The 16,882-nt window shown below is 40.7% G+C and overlaps 1 protein-coding gene across 6 annotated transcripts in view; it reads right to left on the bottom strand.

Annotated features, from left to right (window-relative positions):
• Nucleotides 1–16,882, bottom strand: part of GRM3 (glutamate metabotropic receptor 3) — a 113,004-nt gene that overhangs the window by 58,114 nt on the left and 38,008 nt on the right. For 4 of the 6 annotated variants that reach the window (XM_054063092.1, XM_054063081.1, XM_054063127.1 and 1 more), the window contains one exon: nt 10,652–10,756. The exons of the other annotated variants lie outside the window; for them this stretch is intronic. The gene's annotated coding sequence lies outside the window, so the exon portion shown is untranslated. The remainder of the gene's footprint in view (nt 1–10,651; nt 10,757–16,882) is intronic. 6 annotated transcript variants of the gene reach the window in all.

Raw genomic sequence — 16,882 nt, 5'->3', positions numbered from 1 at the left:
ATGGTTTGATGGTCTGTCATGGCTCCGGTTGCTGATTTCTCCAGGACAACCTGCAGACCTTGCCACCTGTGGTCTGACACATTCTGCTTGTCATGGTACAGGAAACAACTTTCTCTAATGCTGGGTTTCTCTTTATTCTATATGCTGACAGTAAATGACATTTCAGCCACCTGATCAGCCACAGAATTGAATTGGTTGTTGACCCAGCCTGGTCCTCAATAACTCTGTCAGAATACTTCAAGGTCTCATAGTGTGAGGGGGGAATTCCTTGCTAATGAGAGCAAAGAAAGACACAGGCCCTATTTAGAGTCTTGTGAACAGTACTGATGTTTTGCATCAGCACGCCTGGTGACAGATGAAGAGCCTGGCAGAGTCACAGGACAAAGCAAAACATGTGATTATAACACTGTTTGCAAGGAGTCGCTCTGTGATGCCAAATTTCATATACGATGATAGAGCAGAGGAAGGGCCAACACTTAAGATCTCAACAATTCCTAGTGAATTTCAGAGGTAGCTGGTAATTCAGCCCTTCATTTACTTCTGGGTAGTCAGACTAGATGACAAATGTTCCTTCCAACCCAAACTATCTTATGATTATTTGTGTTTTTCTAAACCTACACACACCTTGTGATCTCTTCTTATATGTGGTCACATCTCATATAAGGCAGGGTGAAAATGTTCCTGTTTGATCTTTAAACTTTGGATGAAGAACACTAATTGATAAAAACTATTCAGAAGGAGATGTATTTGCCACAGGGCTCTGTTTTCACAAAAATTCCTTGGAAAACATTTTCCTGAACTCCTCTCAGACAACTAGTGCACAAGAATTCCAAAGGTACTAGGACTTGAAAGAGGCCACAAGAGTAGGCACTTATAGGCAGAAGAAAAGTCTCTGCAGTTCAGTTACCAAGGAATGGATTTACTGTTGGAAAGATGGTTATATATGTTTTGGATTCTGTTAATGGTATGAGAAGATGCAACCTGGAAAGGAATAGAGTAAAACTTGGCAGGGCAAGAGGGTTGGAAATAGATGATCTTTAAGGTCATTTCCAACCCTAACTATTCTATGATTCTAAAACTTTCTCTAAAAGGAAACAGAGAGGTGGCTCTGTAATCTAAGGTTAAAAACTAGAAGGTAGGCATGAAAATATGTGAGCCATTCATTAATGAACCATTCTTCCATCAAGAAGTAGAACCCATTCTGTTGATAATCTGTTTTCATAGTGGACGTAAGAAGGGCATGATTGATGACCTTTCGCTGTCTCCTCTGCTACAGGAAGGAGGGAACACATGGGTAGGCAGTAAGTTCCATGCTCAGAACTGATGAAGGCAGAGGTCCTCCTGTCAAGACACTGCTAAGCTGCGCAAGGCTTGCTGCCAGCCAGCGTGGATGATAATTGTCTGCATAGGCTCATGGCTACTGGAAAAGTTTATGGGGGAGAATTCTCCCCTGGGCTAGTAAGCATAAAGACCACAAGTCTTCCCAAGGAATTCCCTGCCTAGGAAAGGCAGGTGGTGAGTTCACTCCTGGCATAGGCTGGACTGTGGTTTTGTTCTAGACCTATGGACTGCTGCAAGATGTGGGATAGCAATTTGAGCTCTCTATACCTCATAGTCATGGTTTATAAGGCACAGGGCTGCGAGTTTTTACTGAATTAAGACTTGCTTTGTAGTTTCTGGAAATTGGTATCTCCTGATTGACTTCAGTGGGAAAACATGAATGCAGTAGCAGAGAGAATCTGGACATTGATTTCTAAATGGATTAGGAACAGCTGCATTGCATGAGGCCAGCAGTTCATCTTCTCTATATCCTTTTCCGGCAGTGGTTAAAGCTGAGCCTACAAAAATGGGCAAAAACTACCAAGTGCGTTGTGCTACTTCCCATGAACATGCTGCCAATATCCAAGAATCTGCAGCTCAGGGGTTTCCTATGCTGTATGTGTTTTCTTGTGAATTTATTAACCTGCAACAGATTTATTTACCTTGTACACTTTATATTTGAATGCATGAAACTGTTAGCATCCACCGAATGACCTTCAGAGCTTTGAAATGGGATTTTGGAGCTAGGAAATACACCTTTTTCCATGGTAAAAACACACATCCTTGTTTGATCCTGTTCCCTTCCATCTTTGTCTGATGTCCTCTCATTTCTGTGCTGGAAAGGTAATTTGTCTGGATAAAAACTGGGACACATAAGGCAACTTCCAAAGTTGTCCACTAAACACAAATGTTCCTATCTAATTTTAAACATCTAAAGTGAGGTTCCTTTGCAATGGATGAATGGAGATAAGAACTTCCAAATGGCATTTTATGTCCTAGGTGGGATGAAATACTCTCTATAGGTGCTACCTCCACCTTGGAAAGCAGGAGCTTACAGTGAAAACAACCCTAACTTCACTGCCTCAGTCAGAAGCCTAAGGCTAAGCAGGATGAATCTAACCTCTAACTGCATGTCTTTCATTCTTCAGTGGAGGGAGGCTGAGAGTTTTGGTCAGGGAACAGTTAAAACTGTTTGACCTGGCTGTTTGTGTAGAGGTTTATTATTTCTTGGAAGGTATGGTTTGCATTAGGGATGTACTCCTCTCTCACTCCTGGAGTAGTTAGACATGATTTATTTTGGGAGGGCTAGGACTGAATATTCTTTCTGTGTGGCCTGTGTGCCTTCTAATAACAAGCTTTCTTGTTATTACAATTCTCATTGCAATTTAAGATTAATTCTTATACCCTAAATTTCACCGAGGCCAACATGAATGAATAATAATCCCATTAAAGAATTCAAAAACCGGCCAAGAGTCACTACTTGTATTTGTTAACAAAACTGAACCAGAGGTGAGGATTTCATTGCTCTGCTTGCATTTTCTGGCTTTGATCGGAGGGACGCTCCGTGTCTGCCAGCATTTCTTCTGACTGCAGGAACTTCAGCAGAACTGTCCACGTGGCAACGAGCACACAAGGAATGTTGTTCTGTTATAATTGCCCCAAATTCTCCTTTTGAACCATGACTGAAAAATGTGAGTTGAGAAACCACAAGACCAGGTGCAGACAGAGAAAATAGGTTAGGAATCATACAAGCTAGACTGTGATCCAGGATGCATTCCCCTCAAGGACATGTTATTGTAGACTCACGGCTTTGTTCACAGGGCAGTAAGACGACGGAGAAGAGCAATCTCTGCAGATCATCTGTTCTTCCTCCCATCTTGCAGATGTACTGGAAGAAAATGGATAGGGAGAGGCCTGGGCTGTGATGTTACCCCCTGTGCCACGGCTCTGAGAGGAGAAGGACCCTACATCACAGGTGATGAACTGCAAAGTTATCTTTGAGCAAGGAGAAAAATCAGGGAACAAATGAAAGTGGCTCTGCCCCAGCAGCAGGTCAGGACATTGCTGAGCCTGTGGACAGATTCTGAGAGTCTCACTGGCAATGCCTGGGAAGAGGGGAAATATGGAGGGAGAACAAGCATGGAAACACGACGAAATTCTGAGAAGAAATTTTGAAATTCATTTTCTAGAGCAGAACAGGTATCAGAGGTGGTCAGTCATCCTGACTTAAGGATTTCTTGTTGGCTTAAGTAAACTACTGAATGATTTCAGTGTGCTCTACTTGCTGCTTTCCTTTCTAAAACAAGGTTACAATGTGTGAAATTGGAGTTTACTGAATTTAGAGCCAAACTTCCACTGATGTCACTCAAACCCAGGTTATCCTCAGATGACATGTAAGTCACAGCAAGTGTGTTTTCTTTCTAACACTGTATAGAGCCAGGTTATTTTATTTTTTTCAAGGTATATACATTGCCTAGTGCTTTCCAGCTGATGTAACATAGGTTACAGCAATGATATAGTCTTTCTGAGCAAGTGGGTATATTGAAATTATTTTGCTGTGGCTTTCTCCAGGGAGGATTCCCCAGTGTCTGCTGTTGTGGCTGAGCTTACTCTTCAGTCTTTATTTGTCAGTGAAGTTTTAATCTTGTTCTCCATTCCTTTACTCATCTACCTTTCTTTCCCGAAAAGGAAACCTGTAGCAAATTAACACCTTTGTGGTCCTCATGTTGAACAATTTTGTTGAAACTGGTTAGCATTTGAACTTCATTGTAATGGACAATTCGTGCAATTGCATAAGCCCTATTTCCTTAGGAAATCAGCCTTCCAAAGACCAGACCATGCTATAAGCACTCCTCTATCCTTGCAATGTCCCAAGCTCTAAACCTCTAAACCAAGTTTAAACCTCATCTATTGTCATGGAAGCCAGTAGAACAGTTTTACTCCTGAATTTAGTCAGTTAAAAGATGTGATTCACCTAATATGCTTTAGACATTGGAATAGGATGAAATAAATTGCACCTAACTATATCTACATCTCCCCGCTGAGAGCAAAGTGGGCCTGTGGAGCCAGACAATGGAGTTTTTGGCATCAAGTGGATTCTTCAGACTCCCATATAGTCAATGAGGTCAGTGTAGCCAAAAAAGGTCAGCATGTAACTCATTTCACCAAATGGGGGCATCTATTTTAGGCTGAATCACACTATACATTTGATTTGCTCTGTTGATGAAGTTCACATTAAGTCAGTTAGTTCATATGCAGTCGACTGCAACAAAGATTTCTAGATAAGATGGATTCTCCTTCATGCACTCTTAGCTTTTTGGTGTAGCCAAACACCAGTCCCTCTATCCCATTACTGTATGTTATCAGACGATTGTGTGCTTTGCTACTAGATAGCTGCCTTCTATGATTAGGAGCAATAGTATATGAAACAGGGAGAACTCACAGTTTGCAGATCTGTTCTCTTTATGGGTAGTGTTTCAGTTTCATTCTAGAATCATCGATTTACTGTCTTTGAGCTGTTTTCTTCATCAAGCCCGGAGGATATGCTCTTTTTTTTTGCACTGCATCTTTCTCTCTTCTATGGCTAATGCTAGTTTATTCTCCTATAAATCTTACATAAAGCTTTTGAAAACTATGAATAAACCAAAATAAGCTGGAAGACTGTCAGTGTCTTTTGCAGATTATCCGTGTTCCAACTCTACTTACAGGAAAATGCAAAGTCGATTAAAACCCACCAAGTGCAATAAATGTGTTTTTTGATTCTGCTAGCATGACTAAAGATGAAAGCTAATGACAGATCTATAATACAGTCATACAGATAAAATGACCTATCAATCTATAAGCTTGCATTCATGACAGATAAATGCTCTTATTGTTATTATCTGTAGTTAGGATGCTTGCATGTAGGAAGTCTGCTTTTTACAATAGGATTGCAAATGCCAGAAGTTTCCTTGCTTCAGTCTGTGAACTGTTCCTTGAATTGATTATTGCTCAGGTCAGTCCCTCATCAGCTCTCAGATATATCCCACTCTTTGTTCCCAGTTGCGGTCTCCTTGTGTTCCTCTTCCAAGCCTTCCCCCTCTTCAAGGTAGCAGCCTCTTTCTCCTAAGTTATTTGTACACAGCAAGACATTTTGGATGCCCTTAACATTTTAGTAGCATGACTTTTTTTCTTGTATTCTACTTAGCTGTGCTGACAACGGAGAAGAGACTCTGCTGGTGGTCAACCTACCATGGCTGTCTGATGAGAACTGCAATTGCAGTGAAATCCTGACTTTGCCTTTATACTTTTCTCATTCTTTGCATGGAAAAGCTGGTCCTAAGCAAACACTATGAAGCAATGCACCCACCTTCTTTATTGCGTGGGATTATCCTGGATGGCACTAGAAGCACTGAGAGGCTCAAGTGTTTTCAGTGAGGACAGACTCTTTAAAGGCTTCAGCTACTCGTCTCCTAAGAACATTTTCCTGAGTACGTGTAAGTGGTGATTATTTTGAAGGGCTGGTAACAGCCCAGCTTCAGGATTTTCTCAGAGGCTTAGAAAAATTCTTGGCCAAATGACTCTTCTGCTCACTCTCAGTGTCATACTTCAGAGCATAAGCAATTGCAATTGCTTTTCAAAAAAAGTTTTCTAGAGTTTATTTTTTTTTCAAATTGCAAAGCAACCACCTTTCCATCTCCATTTGTACCTCTTAAACAATACCTGGATAAAGCTTTCTCATCCTCAGCTCACTCTCAGCTAAACTGAAACTGAGCCTCAAGCATACTACACCCTAGATTTCCATTCAGCTATTGCTCAAGAGAGCACATGGTGGGAATGGTTTGACAAATTTAACAGGCACCGCTGAAAAGATCTCTTACATGGAGAGAAAACATACATTTTTCAAACTGAATTCAAGAATTTGTGTCAGTTGCTGAATCAACATCAGTTAGAACCAACATGAGACCTTTGATTGCCTCCACTGTTTTTTTGAGTCAGGAGCATTATAGACTTGAACTGAGTTCTCATGTACCCACAGACTATTTTAAGATAGGACTCTAATCATGAGGAATAAAACACTGCAATGCAATGGTCAAATTATGCATTGGTGAAAAAGATCCCATTTGTGTCATCATGGTTATCTTCTTGATGGATCCAACCCACCGTTAGCATTAAAACTTTTTGTTCTCTTGCTTCAGCTATTCAGAATTATTCATTCATCCTGAATGAATATTTTGTACTTAAACTGAATCTTAGAACCATATTTAAAACCACTTAAGATCTTAAATTAAATATGAGTGCAATGCGAGCATGCATATAAACGAAATACAAAGATCCATAATTTTTCAAGTGGAAAAATTAAATTCCTCTGTTCTTTCCTCTCTTATTTGATGGATCTAGTACAAAGTGTATTGAATTTGAATAAGTGTAGTAAGAAAGCCAGAGAGTTTAATAGATATATGCATGTGGAGCAGAACTGGATCTTGTTCTCAGGAATATAGACACACCTGCATTCATTTTCTGAGCCAGTAGTTTACCCAACACATATGGAAGTGAACTAATCCACTTCATTAGATGCACACTGGTGGCCCTGAGTAACTGCTGCAAGTTTGGAAAGGTCTTCATAGAAATGTATTGTCTAAAGGAACAAACAAGCTGGCAAAATGAGCACATGGACCGTATTAACATGACTATTAGAAGTCTATATAAGTGCACCGATTTGTTATTTTCAATTCTGACAGAAGGTGCAGACTTTCACTATTGATACTTATAGGTCAACAGAACTAAACTAGGAATTTGTTATTGGACCTCAGGAGCCATGAAGAAATTGAAAACTTATCAGATGGCCAGTATGGAGGCTCGGAGCTTTGATGCTTTCAGCTGTTATGCCTGCTGTTTCAGAGAACTGAATTTCAACTCCTAGATCTGCTCCTCAAATCAGTGCACCGATATTTAGTTAGAAGCAATACAGTTCCAGATAGGTTAAGCAATTTATAAAATTTCCATTAGCCAAAAGGTAACAACGAGCATATATATGTATGCATACGTGTGGGGTTTCTGTCTGTTTTCAATTGAAGTAAAACATTAGCTGTGCTTCAGTGCATTCTGTGAGTCTAAACCAATGGCATGATGGTCACTCAGGGACTGTTAGTATCCCAAACAGCTCAGTAAGGCAACAGGGAAGTAAATCTGTAAAGCATTTCATTTTCCTGTGGTTACTTCTGTTTTGAACACCTAACCCTTACACTCAGAAATATTTTTTCATGGACTTGTGAACAGCTCTCTCTTTTCCATTAGCTGAACTAATAAACAAGAATATTTTGTACTTCTTTATGACATACAAATGCCTTTATGGCTGGGGGTAAATGTCATCCCCATGTTTACCAATGAGAAGCTGTGAAGAAAAGAAAATATAATGTGAATCCATGACAGAAGAAGCAAAAATTGCATCCTTCCCAGTGCCAGGATCTAGCTCTCAGATATCATCATCGTCTAAGAACAGTGAAGAGAACAAGAAGCTAGAGGCAGTGAGGTATTATTTTCAGTAAAGCCCAGTCCGTACACAAGAAGTGGTTCTTGTTATAAAGCTGATATGGCTGCAAAGAGTAGACACCATTTAGGGTACCAAAATTCTTTTTCATTATCCAAAGCTTATTTGTTTCTAGTCAAAAACATTAATTGAATCCCCATTTCTTCTTACAAATATTGTCACACTTAAACTAGACCACTATGGCCACAACATTTCTCTTTACAAAGCTATTTGTCCAGAAAAGTGATGGATTTCTGTGGGGAAGTAGCTGCACGGCCAGTAGCAGAACAAAGGGAAAAGAGCTCTGAAGCTCTAGAACAAAACCTCTCAAAATGCCCTGAATATAATTTTTTGTTTCTGAGAGGAGAAAATCCTGGCATTTTCAGTGAAGCTGTCCTTTGGCGCTTTTTGACTTTTTGATAATCTCCAATTTAAAGACTGACTTCTGCAAATCTCTTAGGAAAACTCATGTACACCCTATATTTCCTGCAGTCAATTCATTAAAAACCATGAGATTTTTTTTATCGGCTTATGGCTCAAAATATGACACACAAAATTCCCTTCTATTTCTTGGAAGAACTCCAGTTTAGTAAGTAAAACAATGCATTGCAACTTGGTTCCAGTCTCATCTCAGTTGTTGGCTCACCTCTTTGTGCCAATATAAAATGGGGATAATTTTGCTTTCTGACCTTGCGGTTGTGTCCTAAGAATTAATGCATATAATGTGCTACACAGTCCCGTGAATGGTAGTCTAGTCAGTGAGTACACTCTGTTCTTTGCATGGAAGTAAATTAGATATGCCTCTGACAGCAGAAGAAATTTGGCCCCATTGGACAGCAACACGAATCCTATCTTCTCCAGGCTTCAGACAGATTTCATTCAGCTAGTGACATGCCTCAGACCTGAATTCAAAATTCTGACATATCTTGCAAGGAAAGGTTTGTTTCTGGGTTGTGGGAAAGTGTGTAGACAGGTTGAATACAAACCAGGTGCACATGTGCTGGTAAAACAGGAGATACTCTCCAGAGAATTACATCACCTGCACCTCTTGAAACGATTGGTGAACGAACAATTAAATAAGGCATTTGGGGGTCATTGCTGCTGCTAGCTTGTAGAGCAAAAGTCATAAGCTAGTCACCTGTCCAGGGCTCCCTCTCCTTTTGGGGCATACGCAAGTTCTTTAGTAAAATCCCATGGGATTTTCAGAGCATCTGTGTCTGGCTGCTGCTTCAAAATGCTTTCTGGGGAGCCTTTTGAATGAATGCGGGGGAATGTAGGGCACACAGCTGAAATACGAGGATGTTAATAAGCTCTACTGAGGTGAGTCCAGAGCCACTGGCGTAGACAGACAGCATGTAGGCAGGGGTGCTTGGCAGGCTGACACTGCTTTCTGAAGCCAGCCTTTGTCTTGCAGCCATGGTGCTGCTGGGAAGTCTACCTTGCTGTACTAAAAATAACCAGCCTATACCTTGGGGTCCAGCCCAAAATGTGCTGGGGATACAGACACAGAACAATTCCTCTACCCAGGCAACCCTTAGTCTGCAACCTTATATCATAGCAAGCATAATCTAAAGCCTCAGCACATGCCAGTCTGGCAAACACCAGTTATTATTGGTATTAATTGTCCATATATTTCAATTTTATTTCATAACTGACTTACAACTATGTTCATATTACTGTCCCCTTTCTCCAACACTTACGTACACTCAGAGGGCAGACTATAAATACACGTACTACTTCAACAACTGCAAAAGCTTTTGTTTGTTTTTCAGTGTTTACTTGCTTGACTGGAGCGTTCCACTTGAGCCTCATACCCTAGTTAGTTACAACAGATTGTGAAGTGGGATTAATGCCTGGGTAAAGACAGTATGCTTGTTTTACAGCATTAAGATAAATGCTGGTCTGAAGCACTGTCATGAGGTCAGTCAGGTCTAAGATTTCAAACGCTGAAAGATTTACAATTCCATTTTGACAGCCCCTCTGCTCCCCCCCCCCCCTTTTCTCCATCAGTAAGACTCATTTAAAGCTTTGAAATATGGGAAGCAGAAAAGGAACCATTAATTTCAGTTACACAACAGCATTCGCACTTGTAAGGTTTTGACAGCTTCACTAAACCCAAAGGAATTCAGATAGCTAGAGCAAATGAATGCGTACCAATACTTGTTTTGGAAGGAGGTAGTTTTCAGGGCTAAACATATATTTTCTTCCTGCAGGAAGCTGGCAGTGATGAGAGTATGTAGGTTGTTTTACTACTGCATTCCTGTGATGTTACTTAATGTTTTTTTCATCCTGTTCAGCATATTCTCTTAGTGTTTCTGAAATCAATAGAACTGCAGCGAGTCAACAGATTATTTCAATATTTCTTAGGATGTTTTGCCATTACCAGCATGCTTAATACCTATTGGTTTTGGTAAGGTAAATAGACTCCTTAAATGTTGTATTTGCTGCTTAGAAAGTTCAATTGTTTACTGTGTCTTTGGGGGGATAAGAACCCCAACTAAAAAAAGTTAAACATATATGCATGGAGCTGAATGTTTTTGGAAACAAATACTGTGGGTGTTTGGTTTTTTATCACTGTCATGATTTTGGATGGAGAATGGAAATCTTGCAATGAATTCATAATAGGCCACTACATTTCCATCTGAGACAGGAGGAACGTGCTTACTTCTTCAGAAGAGAAGACAGATGAAGGCAGGCAAGCTGCAGAATAAAACAAGAATTAGGTGGTAGCCACTTGCTGATTGTTGTTCTGCTATCTGTCCATTATCTGTCTGGGTATAGGTAGCAAATACCACAGGAATTTAAATAAAAGCCATTACTCACACTCACAGACGTGGTGATAGCATTTGCTTGACAGATCTTACACAGGAAACTCGGAAGTAATTGAGCCCGTTGCTGTGTTGATTCTTCTCCAGCAAGATCTTCTACCTGTGCAGGAATATTTTAAGACCTCACTAAATTTGAAATAGTGACAGAGTGTTAGAGGTTTTCGCTTATTTGCCTTCTGTATCATTATTGGGTCTCTACAATAACAGATGGCGAAATCTCTCCTGAATAAGCCAAATGCTAGTGCTTTTTCTTACAGGGTGACATGTAAAAGCTCTAACAGCTCAGCTCCTATTAATACAAGAACTGATGGGAGTGCTCCAGCACCTTCTAAAGTTCCTGGGTGTCTTTGGATCAGCAACTTGACACATCTGAATGAGGCAGGCAATCTGCTTTAAACACTTCCTTATTACTCCCAGAGTTTCTGTTGAACATGCTTTTAAACAAGCTAATAATCTCTCTTTAAACAACACTTCCTTTTTATAACACACAGAATCCCTTACACATCGGTGTAAGGTCAGAACAGTTTGCGGGTAGGTTTGAACAATTCATTTTCATTTCCTTCTGGAATGAAGGACTGATTGTTTTTGAGTTGGCCACCGCTGGTCATTTGCTTTTGCTGACAGCAAACACCTACAGTGTTGCAGTTGACAGAGATCAGATGGTTGACAGTCATCTTGACCAGGCTTGTCTTCCCTTGGTCCTTTTCACGTGTCTCTTGGTGTGCCGTATTGAAGGAATATAGCTTGATGGTTATAAAGGGATATTTAGATCTATTTCATGCTCTGCCGGCAGCTGGTGGGAAAGGACAATACGATATCTGGATTAGTCCCAAGGCATCTCCTTTCAGACCTGCAGGGAAGTGGATGGAAATGCTTCTACATCCTTGTAGTCTGTTGCATTGGTCCTTTTACGCATGTACTCTCTCCTCTCCAAAAGGCATGCATGAACTAAACTTGCTGATTCTCAGGCACCATCAGATGATGGTGGTCCCCAGAAAAAGAGGGGTTTGCTTTATTAGACCTCCAGTCTGAACACATTTGAGACTGGGGACCATGTTTGAACTTTCCTTTGCACTTAAAGCAGTTAAGTACTTCCCATCTCCTCCCTGGTTCCTCAGATAAGATACCTGAATTTGTGACAAATATTGTAGATTAAGCACTGTGTAAGTATAACTAGGAGTCCTTAGAAAGCAAACCACTCACTGAAGTAGACTTTATACACATGACAAGAGGGAGTCCTTTATCTCCAAGGCTGTCTTGGATAACAGTCAGTAGCTGGCAACAGACAGTGGGCTACACAATAGCAATGCAAATCTGATATGACGCTAGTTATGTGCAGATGTTCATGATTTGGGGCTTTCATTACTCTAAGCCCTTTGTTTTTCAGAGGGGTAAGCCCTGAATTTATCTCCTTTGGCACTTTCCTTGAAAGAGGAGGCAGATAACAGAAGGACACAGGAAAGAAGGAGATTCATACGAAACATCTTAAAGGAGAGTAAACTTCTTTTGACTGCTGCATGTGGAGTTTTCATACTTATTGGGAAGAAAATCATGCTCAGCAATTGTCATTCCCTCCCAGAGAAGTGCCGAATCCATTTGAGGGTGCATATTGTGTCAAAGCTCACTGTCTCTCAGACATAATATGTGACAGCCGAAATCATTTGGGATGCTCCAATGAAAGGAACTGAGGACCAAATTCCCAGGGACTATGTACAGTTTATTTACATAAAACCCTCTTTGAATATAAAGGGATTTTTTTTTAAAAGCATTCAAATTCTTTTTTATCTGCTTTCATAGGGTTAAATATGTATTCTCTTGATGACCCAAATAGCCCTTCACTACATCTGATCCAGTTTCTCTGCAATTATCTTAGCGAGCAGGGTGGGATATGGAACTCTCTGGTCCAGATACCGTCTGGCACCACCGTAGTGTGACTTTTGCAGCTAAAGTGTCTTGCATTCCAGAACTGGATGGTCACATCCCAGGGGTCTGTTGTGAGTGCTGCTGGGGCTGACACAGCCTCCAGCCTCCTTCCAGGAGTTGTTTTGGGAGAGTTATCTTGGTCAAAACTCAAGGGCCAGGGATTGTATTAGCAATTAAGTGATATGGATAACTATATTCTGCTGTCTGTCACTGTTTAAGAGCTGTAGTTGCAACTTTTGAGCTTCTCTGTCATGAATACAGATGATCAGAACCGTCTACAGTCCTTCAGACGAGAAGCTGTACGCTAGTGTCGATAGCCATGTTTAGCCTTGTGCATTAAATTTATGGGTGACTGTTCTCAAGCAATGAGATCATTGGGCACACAGTGGTGTGCACTCACGTAGCTAATCTCTCTCAGCCTCTAACAGAGAGTGCTCACATTGAAAATGTATATAGTGAATGGTTCCCACTATGTGCAAAGTCCCACGCCATGTCTAGGAATTATCTGGGACAGGGTCATCTCATAAAAGAACTCCATGACTCAGATCAGAACTAGGCCAGAGATAATTCCAGCAATTTTTTTAGTATGGCAATCAGCTTATATTGTTTAGGACTTTTCCCTGGCACTGTTTGGGTTATTAGCAATGCAGTCCTCACTACTTCTACTAGAGAAATCTTGGCTGATGCCTCTGAGCCCTGAATTTACTTTGATATCTGCATCAAGATTGTTCCCGGGCATCCTTTCCTGGATAAGAGAACTTGTGTGTCTCTTCCTAAGAGGTCTCCAGTGTTAAGCTTACAGGTGCTAGAAAAAAAACCCTCATACTTTCCTCAAGCTGAAAGCTTCTTTGCTGAAAACAACAGTGGAGACTGTTGTTTTCAACAGCAAATGCAACTTCCATGGTACAGACAGAAAGAGTATTTTCTGTAGATGCAAGGCCGTGTTGGCGCTGGTGCCATTGCACAGGATACCATTTAAAACTTGTGCATAATCCATGTATTACTGTGAGAATAATAATTAAAATAGGAATAGGTGCTGAAAAAGTGTACCACAACAACCAGAGGACTAGTGAGCCCATTTTAAGGGAGGAGAGTGATGTAGCTTCACTTACTTAGCTGAGTAAAAGGACCAATGAAGTTTTTGACAGTTATCCACAGACACCTCAGGGAACTGAGTACTTCAAAGGGAGGAGACCAAAAGGTATTTCTGGCACAAGAACAAAAGGGCTATAGCCTGGTCCTGAATAAATGGACATCAGAAATTATAAAGAAGTTTTTCAACAGCAGAGGAATGAAGCTTTGGAAAAGCCTCCAGCAGCAGGAATAACAGCCAAAAAGTCAAAACTGAAGAGGGAGCTTAAGAAATCCACAGAAGGGATTATATGACCTGAAGGCTCATGACAGCAGGAACTGAGCTGTGTGACAAAAGAGGTCCCTTCAAGTCCTATCTCTGATGATCTGAAAAGTATCTAAGGAGACTATATCCAGTTGATCTGTAATGACAGAGAAGTTGGAGACTGAGTCTCAGCCTCTCCAGAGCTAAATACAGGATGATGTCCTTGACAAAAGTCCTGCCATTCCATGTAGTAGAAAAAGAGCCCAAGAACAGCTTCTAACATGATATAGTACAGTTGGGAAGAATGGACTGAAAGAGTTATTTATCCTAATCTGTGTTTGTGGTATTTTATGTCTTGGGTGTGGTATAAGCATGAGAAATAAACAGGCAGATATCTAAATACAAATTTTAAATCCATCAGAACTTAAAAGCAAGAGCTTTTTGTGTACAAATCATTGCTTCATGCCCTAAATTCTCTGAGTTGTACTTAATTCTTGCAGCACGTAAGGCATGTAAAAACCACCCACTACTTCAGAGCCATTTTTCTTCATCTAAATGAAATTTCTTTAGTTCCATTCATCTTTACAGCTCATTCAACAGGTCCCTCTGCAGCAGTGAAGGGAAGCATGTTTCAATGTGCTAATCCAGCTAGGAGATGGATTAATTGACTCACAGGCCCCTCTGATCACTAGCCAGATGTCTCTCCCCAGCTGGCAAGCCTTACTAATTTTCTTGTTGTTGTTGTTAATTCTGGGTTTCCAGCCAGCAGTGGCCCTTCTCCTCTCAATCAAGGACAACATGCCCTCTGCCGACATTTTGTGTTCTTTGGCCTGCTTTCCCCTGGGCAAAAATATTCAGTTATAAACCTCCTCTCCTGGCTCTTTGTCATCTGGCCTGTGGCCTCTGGAGAGAAGTCCCCTGGTGCAGTAGCGCTGGCATGTCTTGCATATTGGGACACCACGGGGCAGTGCTGCGCATGCTCAGAGTGGGTGATGGAGGCATGTGGGTCCTGGAGTGCCACTTCCAAGAAGTGGCTCAAAATTTCAGGTCTGTGCGTTGAATTTTTTTGGGAAAAAAAAAGCCATAGAGACTCATAACAAGAATTAGAAACAGTTCCCTCTTCAGGGTGTGTGCTTTGAAATAATACGAGAGCAAACTCTCAAGAATACTTAGAAGGACTGAACATGAATAGACCAGTTAGGACACTAAATCGGGGAAATATGTAACATACATGACAGTTTGAACACGAGATGAATAAGAGCTCCAGGCTCTACTTCTTATTCTGTCATTGGCCCTGATGTCTTGAGCAAGACACTGCTTCTCTATTCTCATGCCTAACAGAGTTTTTTTAAAGATATCCACTACAGAGCCAGACACTGTGTGAATCAGGTATCACTTGCACCATTGAACATATAGCCATGTATTTTCAGTGTGAAGGATTCTGCAGTGACTTGCAGTGACTTGGCTAAAATCATGTTGTGGCTGAATGGAAAGATACCAGTTTTGGCCAGGCTACAGAATATTGTTTGCTTTTTACCAGTGCCTTCAGTCATCACTGGGATTACCTTGAGCATAAACTTAATCTACAAGGATTCGTATAGGTAATATGGCTTTTATTCACCTCAGCAGTGAATTCCTCACACAAGTCATGGGGGGTAAATGGTCTCTGAGAGAGGACAGCTGAGAGTACTAGCAGCAGTAGGAATATTTGAAAGACTGTCCTGTTTTCCATTAAGACCCTCGGGTCCTGCTATACACATAAACGAGTCAACTTTATGGTTTCTGAATTAAAAAGGTGGAACCCTTTTTTTCTCACTAATCAGGGTTGTTTACGCCAAGCTGTAAAAAAGTGAATTCCTGAACTATATGAAACTTCTCCTTTCCCCTCCTCCTCCTGCTTCCCTTCCCCTGTTCCTGTTCGCCTTCCTTTGCCTTCCCCTTCTCTTCCTTTTGCCCTATAATGAGCTGACAGTAAGCAGTTCCAAAGAACAGAAAACAAACCCAAAACACTTCTTGACTGCACTGTTTTTTTTTTATCAGAAAAGGAGTTGCAAAATATTTTTTCATTACAAGATCAAGAAGAGCACAGCTTGAAGAGAGAGAAGTAAGAAGTTCATGTAAAGTGTGAACATAAGAGTTCAGCTGCATTTGCAATGGAACAAACACTTCCTACTCCTACTAAAAATGAGGAGGAGGTCATTCCTTTGGCATCAGAGAAGTTGCTTACAATTCATAGGGATGTAAAGAAGAAGAAAATCTCACTCTTGTAATTTAACATCTTTGATCATTTTTAGCTTAGTTACGTGCTTTGTATAAATCGCACCACTAATTTCTTCCCACATTAGGCATAGCCCCAGGGAAGCTGTTTTACAGGCTTTGACCTTTGATCACTGTAACCTGGCTTCTCACAACCCTGAAAAGAAGTGTCTGAAAAAAAGAAATGTGAACAACACACACCATCAATATCAATTACTGTGTTGTTATGTGGTAAATTTTCCACACAGGGGGTGAGCAATTCACTTGAGGTATTTGGCAAAGGGTTTGATTCTCCTCCCCATTCGCAGCACTGTGATTCTGACGTCTCCCTATACCCTTTGGTGAGGTGCAAAGCGGCATAGGGGAATGCAGAGTCAGACCTGAAGCCTCTGTAAGTGCAGATAAAAGTGGTCTCTGTCAAGAGAGGGTTTATGCAGTCTGAACAACAAGCTGCAATCTTTGAAGAAAAGACTTCAAAGAAAAAAAAGGAGAAAAGAAACAATGTCTAATCTTCATACAAATGTGCTTAGGGGTCTTTGAAACTCAGAAGCTTCTAAGATTTAAGAATTAATTATCACTTGCCAAAAGCAAGCTTTATTCACAGGTAACGGTTACAGCAATCCAAGTCCTTTAGGTATAAAATTCATGGAATGATATTGAACTGATTAAAGCCCAGTAAATCACCATATTTCCCTTTGGTCTACTTGTACA

Source organism: Cuculus canorus, chromosome 1 (assembly GCF_017976375.1).
Source record: "Cuculus canorus isolate bCucCan1 chromosome 1, bCucCan1.pri, whole genome shotgun sequence".
Taxonomy (NCBI): Eukaryota; Metazoa; Chordata; class Aves; order Cuculiformes; family Cuculidae; genus Cuculus; species Cuculus canorus.
This window is presented reverse-complemented; position numbering and strand designations above follow the sequence as displayed.